The sequence below is a fragment of the Cupressus sempervirens genome, chromosome 4 (genome assembly GCF_028749045.1).
Source record: "Cupressus sempervirens isolate cs-2001-9-10 chromosome 4, ASM2874904v1, whole genome shotgun sequence".
Classification (NCBI taxonomy): Eukaryota; Viridiplantae; Streptophyta; class Pinopsida; order Cupressales; family Cupressaceae; genus Cupressus; species Cupressus sempervirens.
The window spans coordinates 53,056,383-53,075,917 of NC_143121.1; positions in this window are offsets into that span (position 1 = coordinate 53,056,383).

The window sequence follows — 19,535 nt, forward strand, 5'->3', positions numbered from 1 at the left end:
TGCCCACTATGAAAAAATGGATCAGCATGACCATAAAAACTAATATCAAACTGAAACTGATCACTACTGATTGAATCATGGATTCTTTCAACTGGAAACACAAAGTGCTCATATTCAACGAGTTACATGGAGTAGATTGTAACTCACCTTGTGCTTCCATAAATGAAGAGTATGTGAAATCTGATCATTGCCTACTTGCAACCATGTTACTCTTTGAATCAGATTTATCCTTTGCTAAAACCTCTTCACACTCAAAACATTGATTAATCACCATATATGAAAATTCATTCTGAAAGTGTTGATCTAGACTATGCTGATCACTATCATTTTCTTCATCAAACTGAAACTCAGAATACACCTTGAGCTTATCTTTACACGACTTATCAACATATGAAGAAAATTTACAATTGGATTGACAATACTCACTATTTTCCACTTCACTACATGAAACATCAAAACAATGTTCAGCAGGATCAACATAAAAAGAATCTGAAAAAAAATTAACCTTCCCTTCATTAACATTCCCTATATCCAGCAAATCGTCATGTGCAAAGACATTTGAGGTACTGTCATCTACACCTCCAAAGTCTAACAAAGATTGTTCGAATTCTACCTCTTTTTCCATGCCAAACTTTGGGGAATTGATTTGACTGAATGAGAAAGTATTATGAGAGAACATATGAAGATCCTTAGAGATACTTACATACTTTTCAAACTCATGAGCCAACAATTCTGAGATTTCATCGGAGCTCAAGAAGATTTCCTCAAAAATCTTCTCTCCGCTACGGTTATCATCTAGACAACATGAAGAACTTACAACACGAAGATCATTAGTGTAACAATATGGAAAATTAGAATTATTACAACATTCTTTCTTATCATAGCAATCACTGGATCTACTATTGTTACAACTTTCTTCAACTTCATATGTACTGTAACAAAATTTATCTTCTCTTTTATATCCATCTTTTTCATGCTGATTGCTATCACCTAACTCAGTAACATTTGAATCCACCTCTTCACAATCGAAAGATGTATTATCTTGCTCTACAGACTCATTGTATTCATTACTACCTTGGCTTTCAGTACACTCATTATCATTAGGAGATATTTCATGAAATCTGTAATCACCACTTTCCATCTCTTGAATGAATTTTTCAATTTGCAAAATTATTTGTAATCTTATAGGTGCTAGCCAATTTGCTGAATCGAGTACTAGAACATCAAGGAAAACACTAGGTAGTGAAGATTCCTCAAGTCTACAGTGAAAAGGAATCTTACTAATTACTGACTTAAACCTTAAATAACATTGTTTGACACTTAAACCTTGAGTACTTCCTACCTCAAATCTTATAATATTGACAATATTTTTGTAAATTAGTCTATTCAACATAGCCATTTTATTATTCACGATTTGCAAACTGTCAGAATTTGGTAAACTAATCTTAGATCTGAGATCTGACTCCATTATAAAACAAAATTTCTACCTCTTCTTCATAGTGCTGAAAATCACTGAATAGAGGCAACTTTTTTAAACACTTGACTTCCATGAAAAGAAGCATGAAAATCAAAATACCTCCAGTGCTGATGTTGAACTTCGATCTGCTGATTTGGCATAGGTGCAAGACTGAGATTCCTTCACACCACTAGTCCAAATTTGTAGAGTCACCACCTCCCTTCAAGAGGATAAAGAGATCACTGCTATGATCTACTTTTTACATTTCAATTTCTTTATAACAACAGATTTCAAACAGTACTTTAAAACTTATCAAGAATTTAGAACTTTCTCATCAAGATACATCAACAACTTTAGATATGCCCATACAACTGAAAGTCCTTCAAAATTTTGCAATGAGAATCAAACTAGGAACAAACTGGTACAGAGATTTAAGAGTCGCCACTCACACTTGGTGAGAAATAAAACATAATTTTTCACTTGACAAATCTAAACCAGACCTTCAATGTAGGAAATACTTGTAGATCATTATTATCTTGAAAAGAATTTACACTTTATAAACAAATTCTTGACTCTAAAACTTTCTCAATAGTATTGGCAAACTGTACTGATTGAAGATAGACCTATGACAGTCATAGAACACAATTTTCATCCAATTTTACAACCTACTGCTGATCATGAATAAAGCTTAACTGGGGAACATGAAACTTCAACAAGGAAAAGGGAACACATCTTGCTATTGATATGCTATATCCAATCTATTTCATGGCATAGATTTGGTTCTTTCTGAATGCAACTCTCCAGCAGAGTCACCATTTTGTTGGTGTTCGAAAACGTTACCCATTTCCAATTACCTTGATGAGAACAAGATGCATCTAGAGGTAGCTAACTCCCATTATCAACACATCCATTCAAACACTAGCCCAACTATAAGGCTATACTCCTTCTACACTTCAGGCTCTGCAAAACCTAGGTGGGTGAACCTATAGATTCCTTATATGGTACCAGTTGTCAAAGCATACACTAAATCTATTATGAAGCAGATAAAACCCTTATTTCTCCTAAGAACTCATGAAATAACACAGACCTACGATAGCTAGATGTAGATCTATGAACCTCATAAGCTGAGTGAGGGCATTCTATTATAGCTCTTCAACATGAAAGGGGAAAAGCATTTGATTATTGATGTCGATGTTCAACAAATCCTCAAACATGCAGAAAAAACTAATGATCCTATCTCTGATCAGTGCCTAATCCACTGGGCAAATCCATGAATTCAAAACATACATCTATGACATCAAGACATATTCTGTATACCAAGACATCAAATCTATCTAATCACCTTGTGATTTAGACATCAATGTTCATTTAGATCTCATTCTCAAAAAATATCCTTCTCAACATAACCAGTAACCTTGTCAAACACATTAAGCATTTACTTGGCACTTTGTTCCAACAACAAAATATATCAAACATACAACCTGAAGGGGAAGCAAATTGATCTCAGCACTTCAATCGAAGACCACATAAGACTACCGATTATTGAGATAGGAGATGAGAACAAGAATGAAACTAAAGAAATGCATCTCATATGTATTCATTTTCTTTGAAAATATACATTCAGATGCATGAAATTAAAACGTGAAACAACCTAATGTATTAGAACTATCTGTATTATTTGCACTATTGCTATTCACATGAGAGAAATTGCTGAAGAATGAAGGTGGAATCACAGTTTTGGATCCAAAGGAATGGTCTCATAGAATGACTGCAAATTCTCTACCAATAGTGGTCTCACAGTAACAAAAACTGGAACTACAACCCTTACAAAGTATCAGAGAAAGAAAGATATAGAAAAGAAAGAAATCCTGGATCTAATCTTTACTTGACAAGTGTCCACTTGAAATTCAATCCTGTGCAACTAAGTAACCTCTTTTTTCTTTCATCCCATCTGATCTAATTTTGTCTCATCATTATCTACAACTGATTTGCAAAATATCTCTGCTTAATGATGAAAGCTTTTTGAATCACCAAAATATCTGATTGCCCCATTAAAATGCTAGTGAAGATGAGTTTTTACTGAGTAAACCTGAACAAATTTGACCCTAACTACATTTCCATTGCCTCGTACTGATATTCAGGTCATTATCTTGACAAAAAATCAAAACTGAACTTCCTGGTCTGAATATGGTTATAATTTAGGTATCTGATATAAAACCTCATGTAGCTCAAATTGATTGATACCTGTGCAAAAATTGACTCTAGAATCGAAAAGTTCATCTTCTCCCAATTTCGACAATATATAACATTGCCTATCTGGCCTCTTGGAAACCTCCTGAAAGTCTATTTGAAAAATAATCCTCTGCTATGTGGTTTGAACCATATTTTGCAAAAATTTTAAACTTTTATAAAGTTTAAACTATATGAAGTTTTCAGACTAAAAATATGCACGTTGAGACCTACATGAGGGAGAAGATTAAAAATTTAAAATTTTCCCAAATTTCAACCAATTCTATTTGGGTTAAACTTGTTGACTAGCCTGTGACACATGTCAACACGAGATTCGTCCATCTGGTCATTGTGTCAGTGACACATGTCACCTTCTTGCTAACTTGCCATGTTAACACATGAGCAACTTCTCCTTGGTGAGATAGCGAGAACCCTCAGATCTGCCACATGGCACGATCCGACGCATCTCAAGATCTGCTCGCCACAGCATCCTAGGCCATCCAGCTGATTGCCACTTGGCGCTCTCTGATTCATCGAAAACATCTACAAGCAGGGCCCACATTACTATTTCACTTTGGCCAGACTTTGGGGTTTTTTGGTGAGCTCGCTACCTCGCTAGCCGAATTTTTTGAGATTTCTTGGCTAGCAAAGTAGCGAGGCGCCAGATTTTTGAGTTCTCTGGTCACTTGCAACTTGCTAATGTCATCCATTTTTTATGCGTGTGTTCATTCAAAATTTATATTTTCTCTGGCCAATGTCATGAGCGAACCCCACTACATAGAGCTAGCTCTTTCAAAGAGCATTGTCTTAAAGACAACTTACTCATTGTAGGCTATTGTATTTAAACATTTAAAAAAATCACCACATATACAATGTGGGATAAATCACTAAACCACTTCCTGCAACCAACGTGTGAAACTCTCTCTGAAATGCATGACTTTCTTTCTTCATGCCTCTATTCTTCTTTGGCGTTAGGCTTTAGTAGTCTCTCCTACTCTTTATTGCCCATGTATGCAGAGCTCCCTATGACTTGGACTCAATGTGGAGCTTCCTTAGACTGCATGTGGCATCCAATTAAGTTGCCTATCACCATTTCACCCACGCTTTCCTCTGCACTCGGCCTTTTGCATCATTTGCACGTCAATGTTCCTCTAAGCATGGATTGCAGGTAAAAATATGGGTACAGTCTTTCCTAAATACCTCTGTCTAGACAGCGGCTACTATTCTACTTCCCATCTGCCTTCTTGGTGTGGGACTCACTGTGTTTCATGCTGCTTTTTCAGCATTGGCAGTCATAAGTCTGCTCTCCTAGTTGCTATGAATTACCTCTTACACACATGGGAATTGCTTCTAACGTAGAGACTCCTCTTGCACGTTGCTCTAACCATTGCCCTTTTTTTAGGCATGGCTGCTTGTTTAATTGGATTCTTTGCCTCTTAAGACTGCGGCCTCTTCGTTTACCTTGTCTCCATGCATTGATTGCTCAATGCGTGAGCTACTCTCTTTATTGGCGTGGCCTTCCATGTTAACTCACACAGGCTTCTACTTTCAACTGTCACCTCCTCTGCGTGGGCTTCCTGAATGACTTTGGCATCTTAGCCTTTGAAAGGCTTCCTTAGGATTACATGGACTTCTATTTCAAATGTTGACTATTTTAAACTTGCAGCTTCTCTTCCTTCTGCCCATTGTGGATGCCTCTTGGCAGCTTCAACTCTTGGCTCTACCATTTCCTTTATGGCTGCGAGTTGTCTCTTATTTTTAATTTTTTGAAGCAAATTTCAATGTGGGATCTTCCAAGTTTTATGCAAATCTTCCCATGGCTCCATGCTATTTAATGGTTTGCTGCTTGCAATAGCTTCGTGGCATTTGGATAGTATTTAATCATACATACTACATGCAATAAGTTTCCTTTGGATATGTTATGAAGCTCAACCTTCTTCACGTGGTCTCTGCCCCTGTCTCAGCCATGACTTCATAAACCCATGAGGCATGGATCTTTCCTAAGTATGGGCAACTTTTCCTCACTGAAAATGCATGAGTCTACTTTTGAAAATCATTGACCTCTATGTGAAAGTGCAAAACATCCTTCAAAGATTGCGGCTTATTAATTAGGCATTCAACACAAAAAGAAAGCCATATTATCTAAGTTCTTCTTTGATTCTCTTTTCATCTCAAGATCCAAGTAGTCCATCCTTTTCATCTTAAAGAGATTCCATATAATGTATCAACATCTTTACCAGTCTGATGGAATCAGTCAGACCCCAAAGTGGGTCCGACTAAAACAATTTTCGTTTTCGAACAACTAGATTCTCAGATTAATCAACTGAACACTTCAAACTGGTAGGAAACAATTTTGATCATAGATTGATCGTTAAAAACCAAATTTGTCACTTTCTGCCAACTGTGAAATCATTGCCAGGAGGTCTATTGACTGCCTTTAAAAACTGACCCGAACAACTAACCAAGCTCTGAAACTCAGGATCTATGTTCTCTCTAACATGTTCAACAAGCCTGCCAGATCTCATTGCATGATAACATCAGGGTCAAAAGATATCGACCTCTGAAGTTGCTCACTTGAAATTACCTACAATTAAACAAGTCAGAAAGCTAGAAATTGCATTTGGAAATGACCTGAAAACTGGACGAATGGGCATATGAGGTTCTGAAAACTAGGGTACTGGTAGATTGTCATGAGGTGAGTATGATTCTACAATTTTAGCTCATGACGAATCACAGGATGCATTTGGCAAGCATGCAAAGTAGGCTATCTGGGTTAGCAGGATAGTGATCATCAGTAAAACAACATTTTTTGTGAATGGAATGACCCTGGAAAAGTGCGAAGACGAATTCATCAAGGCTTAAAAACTAAGGCACTTATAGTATTTTCTGAGTAGAATGTAGGGGAACAAACCATTCAATCTTTCCAATCAATAATTTCAAGTTATAATGCCACGAATAGGGGTTCCAATCAATCTGCAAATGCTGGCACCAGTAAAAGTTAGAAATTGTGTTTGGAATCACGCTTGAAAACTGACCAAATAGATTCATCATAAGCTGAAACTTGGAACATAACAAGTCTCTAACGTCTACAATACAAAACAAAAGGAATTTTCTCATTTGGGTCAACTGGTCAAAAGTTATTGCACGTCAAACAGGGCTTCCCAGAATTAGGTGCAAAGCGCAAAAGCGTGAAAACAGTAACTGACCAACTTTGAGGGATTCAAAACCTGTTCAAATGGACTCAAAATGACTCAAAATATGAAACATAGGTTCTTAGGTATGGATATTAGATACTCTCAAAGTGGAAAGTCACAAAACCTTTCTGGGTGCGAGATATTCAGATGCAAACACAACCTCTTGTCGATGTTTGACACTTCGGTGAAAAAGCAAGATTGACAATTGTTCAAAATAGGACTTCGTCGAATAGCATATAAAAGTGTTTATAGGGCTCAAATTTTCTATGGTGCTCAAAATCAGGGCTACGATTTTGAGCGCCAACAGATGGGGTATCAATAGTTTCTTTTGAAGCAACTAGTATCTGATCCTTCTTTTCCTCACTATTATTTTGTTTCTCATCCTTACTATTGTTGTTACTACTTTTTCATTTTTGTTCTTTTGTACCTTCATTGACAACTAAGGCATGTGACTTAGAGGACTTAAGAGTGCCCATCTGGATTAGCTTGTCCTATTCTCGAGTGAGATTGACAACATCTAAAGATGGCATGGTGAATTGAGTACCAAGTGCACCCTTAGTAGCATAGAAGGTGGAGACAAACATAGAATATTTTGAACTTAGCTTAGAGAGAATACTAAGAATCAGTTGTTCATCTTTCTTTTCAATTCCACATTGTTTTAATTGCAACCTTAGTGACTTCAATTTAGTGAAGAAATCCTAGATTTTGTTGAAATTGCTTGGACTTAAACTAATTAGTTCATTTTCCAACATATGACCCTTCATTGAATCTTGTGTACCAAATAGTGTTTGTAGTTTTAACCATATTTCATTTGGTGTATTCAAAAATTTAATGTGAATTAGAAAATAAGGAGAAACAGACAAACAAAATGTTCCATATGCCTCATCACATTTGTTAAACCACTTAGGCTTGTCTTCATCTTTAGAAAGTTCAGTTTCAAGTCCCATAGTTATCCTATTTAATCCAGCTTTCCTTAAGTGAATTGTCATGCTTGATTTCCACTCAAAGTAATTGTATGGAGTTAGGATGGGCATATTTGTTTGATCCATGATGAAGAAATGCAGAGAAGATATGCCAACAAAAGAGAATCCAGCCACGACAATGCCCCCTCTTTTTACTCAGTCAAAGAACCCCCTCAAAGAAATATGATTTGACACTTTATTTTAGTGGGTTTTACAACTACCACTAGAAATAAATACTTAGTGATCTTGGTTTCAATGCATTACAAACCCTCATGAAGAGCATATGCTAAAAGTGAAACTTGGACGCAATAATCAAGGAAACAAATAGCACCACTGCGATCTACTCAAAAATCATGCACTTTCAAAACATGAATCACCCTTATACAAGGTTGTATGAGAAAATTATGATCCTCTAAAGTTTTTAAAATGAGAATTGTGCACAGTCATGACCGAGAATCTACAATTTTTGAAGAATTCATGCATGAAAATAAAATAAAAACTCCACTAGTGGATAAAGCACAAAAAAATAGCCAAGGTCATAATAAGAATCATCAAAATCAAAGTCTATATGAGCAAGAATGAGACATTTGAAAACTGCGTTCAAATCTGTGACTGCCAATGGAGAGGGGTATGGATGTAGCTTTTCATGCTCAATTCTATAAAATATATAGCTTGCATGCAAAAACTAAAAGATACCCACATAGTTTTTTGGTGCTATGAATAAAACTCAGAAAGCGATTTTCTTTCTGATGTATAGAAGATGTTGTTGTAGTGTAAATTAGATGCCTTTAACAGCAAAAAATGGCTCCAAATATCAAGAAATGACCCCAGCAACCAAAATATGACATGCAAATGCTGGATCAGCTTCCTAAGTCCATCAATGGCATGCTAGAACTTACAATACTGATTGAAAACTCTAAATATGCATGTTGGTTGCCAGATTTGAGATTGAAACCCCAGAGAAAAAAATATTTTTCTCAAAACTTTTCTGATTCTCAAGATCATCCAAAGATGCAAGAGAAGAGCATACTTCATTTTTAAAAAACTACAATAAAACTTATTAGCCCCACCCACCCCCCCCCCCCCCCCCCCCGAATCTCTCAAATAAGGAAACTAAAATCTACTCTTGCACATAGAAAAGCTTTGATACCATGTTAGAATCTGAAAAGATTGATAACCCAAAAAACCAGTGCAAATAATAGATATCTAAACTATGAATGCAAATGATATAAAATCATAATAGCAACATAGAGTCAGTCTTCAAGAGAGTACTGCAAATACTGGAAGCAAAATAACATTAAGAGGATGCAAAAGAAATCGATCACAAATACAAGCGAGGTAGCATGCTTATATAGACTAAGAAGAGGGAGGAGGTGGCAACACCGACCAATGAGGAACAACCATCTATCAGACTAAAGACAACAAAGTATCTTCCTAAGATAGCTAATGGATGCTCACATGTAGGAAGGTGACACCTCGCAACCACTTTCTAAATAAGACATGCTTTATTAACCTAAGCAAGATTGTTAAAAGTGTAGCAATAAAGGGAAAAATAAATAACTCACTAGGAAATTTAAAAAACTACACTAACACTTTTTTGATGCTCTAACCCTTTCTTGTCCCATTTTTTCTAAAATTTTATCTATATTATTATGTATATGGAAATTTCTTTTCAGCTATAGTAACCCATCCCAATGAAGAGAAAGTCAAATCTCTAATTGCTTTCATAAGTATTTGCTCAAGAAACATGAATTTAAATACTATATGATGGAGAAGGATGCCTATATTGTGGTTAGGGTCATTAAACAATTCAAGTCTTATGTTTTAAATTCTCATTCTAAGGTATTTATCCTTGATACAATAGTCAAAGCTATCCTAACACAATAGGAGATTTATTTAAACAAAGAGCTTCCTAGATAGCTAAAGTACAAAATACAATCTCAATATCAAACCTACAAATCCTGTCAAGGAAAGAGGTTTATGCAAGGCCATTGCATAAGGAGCTCCCAAATAGGAAGAAGAAGAGAAAAAAATGTACTTGGTTCTATTTGTTAGTATTGTTGATGATTGTTTTTTCAACATTACCTATTTTATGGAAAATGACAAATATCCCACTCATCTATCATCAAAGGAAAAGAGGGACTTGAAACTAAAATCTACAAGGTACATTATTTGGGGTGACATGTTGTATAAAAGGTGGATACATGGAACCTTCCTAAGATGTGTGGATTCTAAGAAAATAAAGGAACTACTTCAATAATTTCATGATGAATAATGTGGAGTATTGGCTTCTAATTTGATAGAATTTTAACAACCTCTTAAACTATCAAAATCATCTAGGAGTTACCTAGAAACCATAGTAGGTATTTTGAGAAACAAATTAAAAGGAGCAACTGACAAGACTATGATTTCTTCTCCAATTTGAATTCTGTAGAATGTAGTTTTACTTAAGAATTCATCTTCTCCATTCAAATTTCAAATCTTAATGTGAATTCATTTATAGAATATGATTTAGCATTAATTCTTCTAATTCTAGGACTATAAGAAAGATGATAAATGGTTATTCTATCAAACCCTAAAACTTCATAGATCAAGTATAGGCTCATGTTTCAAAGCTTTAATAGACTTTTTTTTAAAAGGATTGATTTATAGGAATTATATAATATAGATATTCTAAATTAGATCAACTTTCATGGATGACCAATGCTTTATCTATTGGGTTATCAACTCACAAGAATTCAACATCTACCTTTTAGATCTATCTTAACACTTTGAAGTAAGAATATCAATATTCATTTCCATACGTCATTCCTATCAAAATCTTGAATGAAAACCATAGAATTCTTCTAAATCAAATTAATAATTTACATGACCCATTAGATTATTAGCAAAAGTAAACTAGAATATAATTCAGAATGAATTGCAACTAAAATCTGATGAAATTTTCTTATTAAATTTTAGGTAATAAAATGAAGACAATATAAGAGACAAGATCTAGAATGAACAGCCAAATTTTTGCATTTTGGATTAATTTCTTTGAAATGTATACAATTCAAATGGAAATTCATATCAAAAGAAAATTCAATTAGACCAGCAACTATTAACTTTTATCATTCTATATTTGGAACAAACTTATATAGTATACATGGACTGACTCAAAAATGAACAAGACTCTATTCAGACTAAAATTCTTGGACCCTCACTCCACATCTTGGAAACCTTTTATAGAGTAAGAATAGAGAAAAGCTTCAAATGGGAGGACACATGTTCAAAAACTAGATAGAAAAAACTTTTCCATATAAGACAAATCAATTACAAAAAGAATATTGGAGATAGCCAAAACTTGAAAAGTTATCAATTTGGATGTTCAGGATCAACTTCATTGTTTCTAATGAGAGCGTACCCACAATGGGTGAAATGAAAAGATAAGGTATCTCTTTCATATAGTTGTCCTCCCTCTTCATGTTACTTTGACTTTCCTAGCTTGTTTAGTCACTATCTCCAGATGGAACTGCCTTTATGTCTGCTATAACCTCCCAAATAGTAGTATCTAATTCTTTATCTAGCCAGGTGGATCCTCTAACAATATTCAATTGATTTAGGCACTTAATCCATTTTACATCAGTTAAGGCTCTAAGCTCTACAACTTTTATATTTACATCCACCTTGTTGGTCTACTTTTTGCAGAATATTTTTTCTCTTTAATATAAGTGCAAAATCAAAATTATTTTCATCATTAAACTTAGGGTTTCTAAGTCCTTGTCCTACAAGTTTGAAAAAACCTTGAAAATCCCTACGTAAACCCTAAGTCTCCTTTGTTTGTTTGAATTTGGTCACAAATAGTTTAAACAATGGCAAATATTTCCTTTATATTCTTTATCCTTCGTACCCCCACACTACCTTTTTCCTTTTTAATATGTACTGTCTGATCGTAGAAAAATCAATGGAAATCACTTTCTCATTGTAATAAGATGCAAGTGAAATGTCTATTACAACATAGGAACCACCATAAATCTTGGCCACAGTGTCGTAAAAATGGAGATGCTGACCAGAAAGAGTTTTGCATCAGATGTTTCAATCACATGCACATTGTTATTTTTGTTAGAACTGAAAAGGAGCCAAGGTTCCTAGAAAATAAAATCATCTGAGCTTGCATTGTTTCTATCATAAAATAAAGCATCCCTCCAGTAGTGATGTAGCAACTAGCCTGGAAACACATTTGATAGTGGCTGCCAAACTTTTCGGTGGTCATTAAGTTTCCCAAGTGGTATTACGAATGATGATTTTGTTATTTTGTCAAAACCATAAATAGTGGTGATCATGACATGACATGCTTTTACCTTCCAGCATCAAAATCAAACAAAGTCACTAGAGGTTTCCTTGTCACTATTGGGAAAGTTATGCTCCTCACCGTTAGCGACATAGTGCCCAACTAGGAAATTTCAAAGCATGGTTGGAACCCAAGCAACGTGGCAACACAACTAGGATCAAAATATGTTTTATATGCCAACTGTACAGGTGTCAGTGCTTCATCAACAACTTGGTCCCACTTCCCACTTGTAAGTTAGGTAAATTATTATGATCACTCAATCAGGTGAGATTAATGGATTTTGCATCGTTGCTATGAGAAGATGCAAGCTTTTTATTCTATGCAACATAGTGACTATGGGACCCACCATGCTCTAGTGTACTTAGTGTAACTTCTTTACCCTCAGATCGATCTCAGATCAATGATCATTGCTATCTCTCCATGGTGAGTTGCTCAAAGGATATGTACAATGACATAGCAAAAAAGGGCCCACCATATTACTCTCAAGTAATGTAGTAACATGTCTTCCACACGATCAAGATTGAATCAATGACTGTCGCTACTTTGCTATAGCAAGATGCTCATGCTTTATGTATACTGAGGAAGTGACCTGTCAACATGTGTCCTCATTCGTCAGGTAGTCCAAACTAAAAAACCAACAATGAAGGAACTATACACGTGGCTACTTCTTATTGGGTTGACTGGCCAACTTGTCAAGTGAAATGCTAGTCATCTTTGTTTGCATCCCTTGATCATATGATTTTTTGAAGATTGACAGTGTAGATTTAAATGCAGAAGGTGGTGCCACTTTGTGCAATAATGAGACATGAAATTTTTGCGTGTGAAGGAAAATAGAGTATAACACAAAAAAAATTTCTTAGCTCCATCTTACATGAGCAAAGAGTTTGAGCTTTTCCTGAGCAAAAGCAATTACTGAGAAGATCACATTGAGCTTGAAAAGGGTATAAAGCATTTAGTTCGAAGACAAATTGAACAATTACAGAGAGGAACAAGAAAGGAATTCAAGTAATTGCACTGTAATCTCTGTAGTGTTTTAAGTTCTGCAAAGTATAATAAAAAATGCCTCCAAAGAAGGAAGTTTTTGGTCAAGAAAAGTATTTAGATAGGAATGTACATGATGATTTGCTTCAGTTACTCCCTGAGTCTACCATTGAAATAGTAAAAATTAAGAAATTGACCTCATTAAACCCTAGATTGAGATTAGCATATGGATTGTATGATAAGGGTAATTGGGTCTAGGATGCCAACACTTCTCAAAGTGGTTTAAATTCATTCAAAAAATAGTTTGTAGAGAGGGAAATATTTGCCCCACATGAAAATATATGGAACTTTGACTTAAGGAAAATAGTGGTCCCAAGTGTTTTTATGGATTATGATCTCCTTGAGGCTGTGGCAAAAATTTATGATCAAGCCACTAGGGTAGTGAGAAGAATAGATGGTGAAATCCTGATCACCATCAACCTAGAGGAAATTAGGGAAGTTTTTCATTTGGAGCCTTCCACTACTTATCATGTGCCTATTAATTTGAAAGATTTAGAAAAAGAATATATGTCTAAGAAAGATGTAGTTAGACAAGGTGCATTGAAGGCACATATTGGTAAAATTGGAACACTACTAGCAATAACAACATCCTCTAGGGAACGTTTCAAGAAAGCATACTTCAATTCTAGGGTAGTAGAGATATATAGAACCCTATGTAGAGTATTTGGATAGGTTGAAGAAGATTTTATGCCTGTGAGCTTCATGTATATGGTTATGCAGATCCTCTTTTGGTGTTGAGATAATCTTTGATTTCGCTTCTTACTTAGCTAATGAGATTCACAATGGACTAGTTGGGATTGCTAATGGCAAGGTGGAAAAAACCTTTGGCCATTACTCTATGTTAATGCACATGTTTCTTTTTAACAAGGTGACATGTTTTGGTAAAGAAATGGTTTTGAATAGAGAACAAGAGGGGGAAGCATTGCCAGTTTAGTTGTGGAGTGCAAATATGATTGGGGAAGCAAAAAATGCTAGTTTTGTTAGATTTGACAGGGATTTTTCCTCCAAGCTAAGATGCCTAATATTGAGTGATAATCCTAGGATCCCTAAGGCATTAATGAACCTCATTAGGCCTATGTATAACCCCCATAATTTGAAAGTTTCACATAATTGTGGAGATATCATCCCATATTTGGTTTCAACTATTATTAAAATTTATGGATTCAAGGGAACACCCCATGTACTACCTTACCAGGTGCCCTTAAAGGCAAGAGTAGCTAAATTCTTGTGACAGTTGGGAGGAATAGAAGAAGCTTTTTTGTACAAGAGTGAAAGGGGGTCAATTTTTCCCACTTGCATAGTAGCCCGCCAATTTGTGATAACAAAGGAAGGTTGGGTTTTTCTTTACAAATTTTTGGAATAATACGAGATGGTTGTTTGTCACCCTTGTTTTTGTGATACTGAGGGTTTTTATCATTTGGCTTTGAGGCATAGGATCAAGCTTGGTCAAGTTGAACATGAATTTTATTTCCTTGAAGATATAATAAGGAATGAGTACTCCCTACAGGAGCAGGAGACAAAGAAAGAAAAATGTAGAGTCTATTCAAAAGTTTTGGATTTTATTCATTGTTTTGATCATAAATATAGTCCCTTAAGTAATGTTTTAACTACTATAGATAGAATTAATAAGCTTATGAATACATTCCCTGAAATAATGGATGCAATGAATGAGAAGAAGCAATATTTCATTAATTCTTTTCTAGATAAGGCCAGGGAAGTGATGAGAAGACTGGGTTTCACTCCCAATATAGGGGCAGGTCAATTGATTGCCCAAAGGAAGCTAGGGTATACAATCATTCAGAATCAAAGACCCATTGAGGATAAAGGAAAATAAATAGTTAGGTCTACCAGTACTATTTTAGAGGAGAGACCTCCTGAACCTTCTCCTAAGAGGAGAAAAATAATAAGAGAAGAGGGTCCTCATGTTGAGGAATACTCACCCTCCCAAACCATTATGAGAATTGAGGAGGATCAGCTCACTGATGAGAAAATTGACCTGATAGGGTCACAAGGGGGAGTTTTTGTTACACAAGTAGAAATAGACGAAGGAAACCTCCAGGACCCTCCTATGCCAAGCTTTGAGTTAACTATTGTAGATTAAAAAGGAAGGGAGTTGGATCCTATTTTAGAACAAGCTAGTCAACATTTTTTGTCTGATGAAAGCTTTGTCAAGTCTAGGGCCTTCCATTAATTTGTATGGAGAGCAAATATGAATAACTTTGAGGAGAGATGTAAGAAACTGAAAGCAGAGCATCCAAAAATGGATGAAGCCTCCATCAAATTTCAAATAAAGGAACAAATGATTCAAGAGTTCCAAAATATAACTCCTAAAGAGGGGAGGTAGATGGTAAAGGCCTCAAACATTTTATTATTGCCCAATTGGGATATTGCTAATGCACTAATTTTCAATTCTATTTAAAATAATTTGGGATTGCAAGACTCCAATAAAAAGGAGTTCATGGGAACTACTTTTAGTAATGACCAAGCTGCTTTGGCTATGTGGTCATTCAGAAGAGGATCTAGGGTTGCTTCATCATAGCCTGATGACTCAGGGTTAGTAGGGAGTATCATTGTAAGGAGAGTTGCAAACACATCACATATATAGGAAGCCCATATGAGTGTGGATAGTTCTCAATTTGTTTTGGCTACTGTTGAGAGGCATGAAAAAGAAATGTTTGAGATCTAGAGCCAAGAATAACATACCCTCACCCCTCAGTTGAACCTTTTAAATCCACCACCCTCATAGAAATACCAGATACACCTCAAAGGCTAGAATACTACATAGTAGAAGATTTCGATGAAGAAAAAAGCAAGTTATGGGCACTACATGTAGAGTTAAATGTATAATATGAGGATAAATTAAGAAAAGCTCTTACATACTTGGTTGATAAAATTTAATGGCCATTAGTTTATGACCAATTGGCTAGGGTGGTAAACATTTAGGAAGAGTTGAAAGAAAATGAGGAGGCCTTAAAGCCTATTGTGAATAAGTGGGGGAAGAAAAGGAGAAGGAAAGAGATAACATTCTTGTGTTATTCAGTCATAAGGTCATTCTATGACCTTATTGAAAAAACTTATGACATTGTCACTGATCTACCAAACTTTGATGATAGAAGCATTTATTTGCAAAAAATAATAATTGGCTACTTGACTATGTATAAGAGCCAAAATTTTAGCTTATTTCCTCATGCTTTAAATAGAAAGAATAATTTGAAAATCAAGGATGAATGGGCTAAGAAACTTGATGATTTATTTTGTTTAATAATAAATAAAGTTATCAATGAAAAAGGGTATGCATGGTGGGCCACAACTATAGAAGAAATGGTGAAAGTCTAGATATTGTTTAATTCTTTGAAACAAGATTTTATCAGAATTGATAAAGAAAGTGAATATGTTATCATGAGGCAATGAGATATTCTACAATTTGATTGGTCAAATGACACACCATTTAACAAATGGATGGTCGATATAGCTCCTGATGAACAATTTGAGGAAGTTGAAACTAACAATGATGAGGTGTAGAATGATGAGATTCAAATCATTGACACCAATAAACAAGGCCAATAGGAAGAAGGGGATAAAGGTGACCAATTAGTTTCAGTTGCAGGCCTATAATCTCAAGATGCTAACACAACCGAGGATAGAGAGAGAGTAAAATTAACTCTAACAATACAAGATGAAGATAAAGAAAACCCTCAGGAAAAGATTAACTTGCAATCATCAGAGCACCCTTCATCATTGCCTAGCTTGGAAATTGCATACACAGAGGAATAAGAATAGCAGTCAAGTCAACAACATAAGAGGATGTAACAGAAAGGGACCTACCAAAAGGAATGTTTGATCTAAAAATCTTTCTATTACTCATAGTTTTGTCTTTTTGTGATAGGTGTATGTAAATATCTCTTGTAAAGGATACCTGTCAATTCTCTATACCTAAAGCTTGTTGCATCTCACAATATATAAGTAATATCCAAGGGCAAGAGAATGGTCTAATTTTTATTGCGTCTTAGTCTTATACTTAGTTTTTTTTTGGTCCAGTAATTTGAGCAAGTTTTATGATGTATCTTCTCTGTAAGTTTTTTGAGAATACATTAATATGGAATGATCTTTGTGTTTCTTTCTTAGGCCATTCTAAGTTTACTAAAAGTGTATACCATTTTCAAGGAAAATGAATACAAATTATGAGTTGTCCCCATATTAATTCTTTTTGAATTTTGTCTCCTTTTGATTATTTAGTTATCTTGATATTGTATGAGTAAAGCTTGTGTAATTGAATGCAACCCATTTAGGTTGTATGTCTTTTCATCACTGCTATTAGTTCAATGAATTAAGTAAGAGTATTGATAAATTTGATGAGGTTGCTGTAGTAATAGGATGGATGTTTTGAATGATAAATTCTAGTAAGAATTGTTGATGATATTTGTTGTAAGGAAACAAATTAGATCCATGGAATTGTTGTAGACTTTGAACCCCAATGGATTAGGCACTAGTCAAATTAATTCAGTTGGAAGATAGATGGATCATAAGATCTGCATCAAATGCAAAATTACAATCAATTTTACTTTTCTTTCCTAAAGATTTTCAAAGTTGGTCAATACTTGTTTGCCAGGAATACTTTAGCCTTATTTAGCCACTATTGCTAATAATGCATGCAAACCTACAGAAGACTTTATGACCAAATTTGCTATATGGGATGTATCTTGTTTAAAAAATCAGAATTAGATGTATGTTTGAGAATTGAAAATGAGAATTAGAATGACTCTAATATAATTCTCATATAGTAGCAATCAAATTGAGTCATCCCTTTGGTATACCTACCTTGGTTTTGTAGAGCCTAAAGAGAAGGATACCATCTTTAGTTTTGTTGATGTTGGATCCAATGGTTTACATGTGTAATTGATAATAGGAAGTGGCTAATCCTTAGGTTGCATGAGTATTATCATTTTGATATCGAAGCATTATGATGTTCAGTAGTTTTAAAACTCCAACAAAATGGTGACTCTAGTGGGGAGTTGTCCAACACATCTATGAAAAGTATTGTAGTTTCTTTGGTTATGTTGTGTATGTGCGTGTCAGAATGTTTAGTATTGCTTGTGGTTATAAGGTAGTGTTTTAGTGACAAAGCTAGAGAATTTAAAAAGAAAGAAAGAAAAATGCAACTACCATGGAGATACACTGACATATCCAACCTTGCCAAGTGTCTTATCTAACAAGCAAGAGTTTTATTCTTATAATCTTAGTAATTGGTCCATTTCTATCAAATATTCCATTTCTATTTGTGTTTTTTCCTTGAAGTTAGGAATAATTGTGATTTTTTATTTTCCCGAGAAAAGGGTGGGGACTCAGTCAAGGTTTTGAAGCTAGTGCTTTTTTAGTATATAGTGAAATGGGTGACAAAAGAAAATACACAAGAACCCATCTTGATGTACCAATGTATATTGATTTACCTAAAGTTGGTAGGAAGAACCTAAATAAGAAAAGTATAAATCCAAATCCCACCTGGAAAGCCAGAGGTAGTGTATCAGTCAATTCCTAGTATCAACCAGTGATAGGGAGAGAGTCTTCTTCACTTAGCTCTGAGTCAGAAACCACTAGGCTCCTAGGAGGGATATTTACTACCCTAGTACCAAATGAAAGAACATATCAAGATAAGGATATGTCACTAGTATAGAATATATCCCCTAGACCAGGTCTCATAGCCAAAATGCATCATAGGTTAGGACTCAAGAGTTCTTTTGGAGATACTTCTAATCCTAAAATAGTCCCATATATAGAACCAAATCTTATAGATTTGGATGACCCTATTGATTCAGAAGCTACTTCTATAGATCCTACAAAAGTATAATCAGAGATAGAATTTTTGAAGAAATGGGTTGTTGAGGAAGAAGCTAAGCACATTCATCTTGAGAAAGAGAAGGATCAAGCCACCTTGGATTCTATAATAGAAAGAGATACTCTTCTTAGAAGGATGGCTGCCTTGAAAGAATAGAATAAAAAGTTAGAAGATAAAACCACAACCCTCCATACTAATTTTTTTGGAGCTATAGATAGTCTGAGAGCTAAAGTTCAAGAACAAGAAAAACTCCTGAATCAAAAGTAAGAACCAGTTATTGCTCAAGTCCAAGATTATAAACCTATCCAAATAAATCCTATAGAGCCCATTGTGAAAGTTGTAGACCAAGGAAAGGGTAAAGCTATAGGAGTCCAAATAAATGAACCCCAAGCTCAACCAAGCAAACCCATAAAATCTTCCATGTTAAAATTAGATCTAGACCTGGAGAAGGCTAGAAAGAAGAAGGAAGATCTTGAAAAAGAGCTTGAGA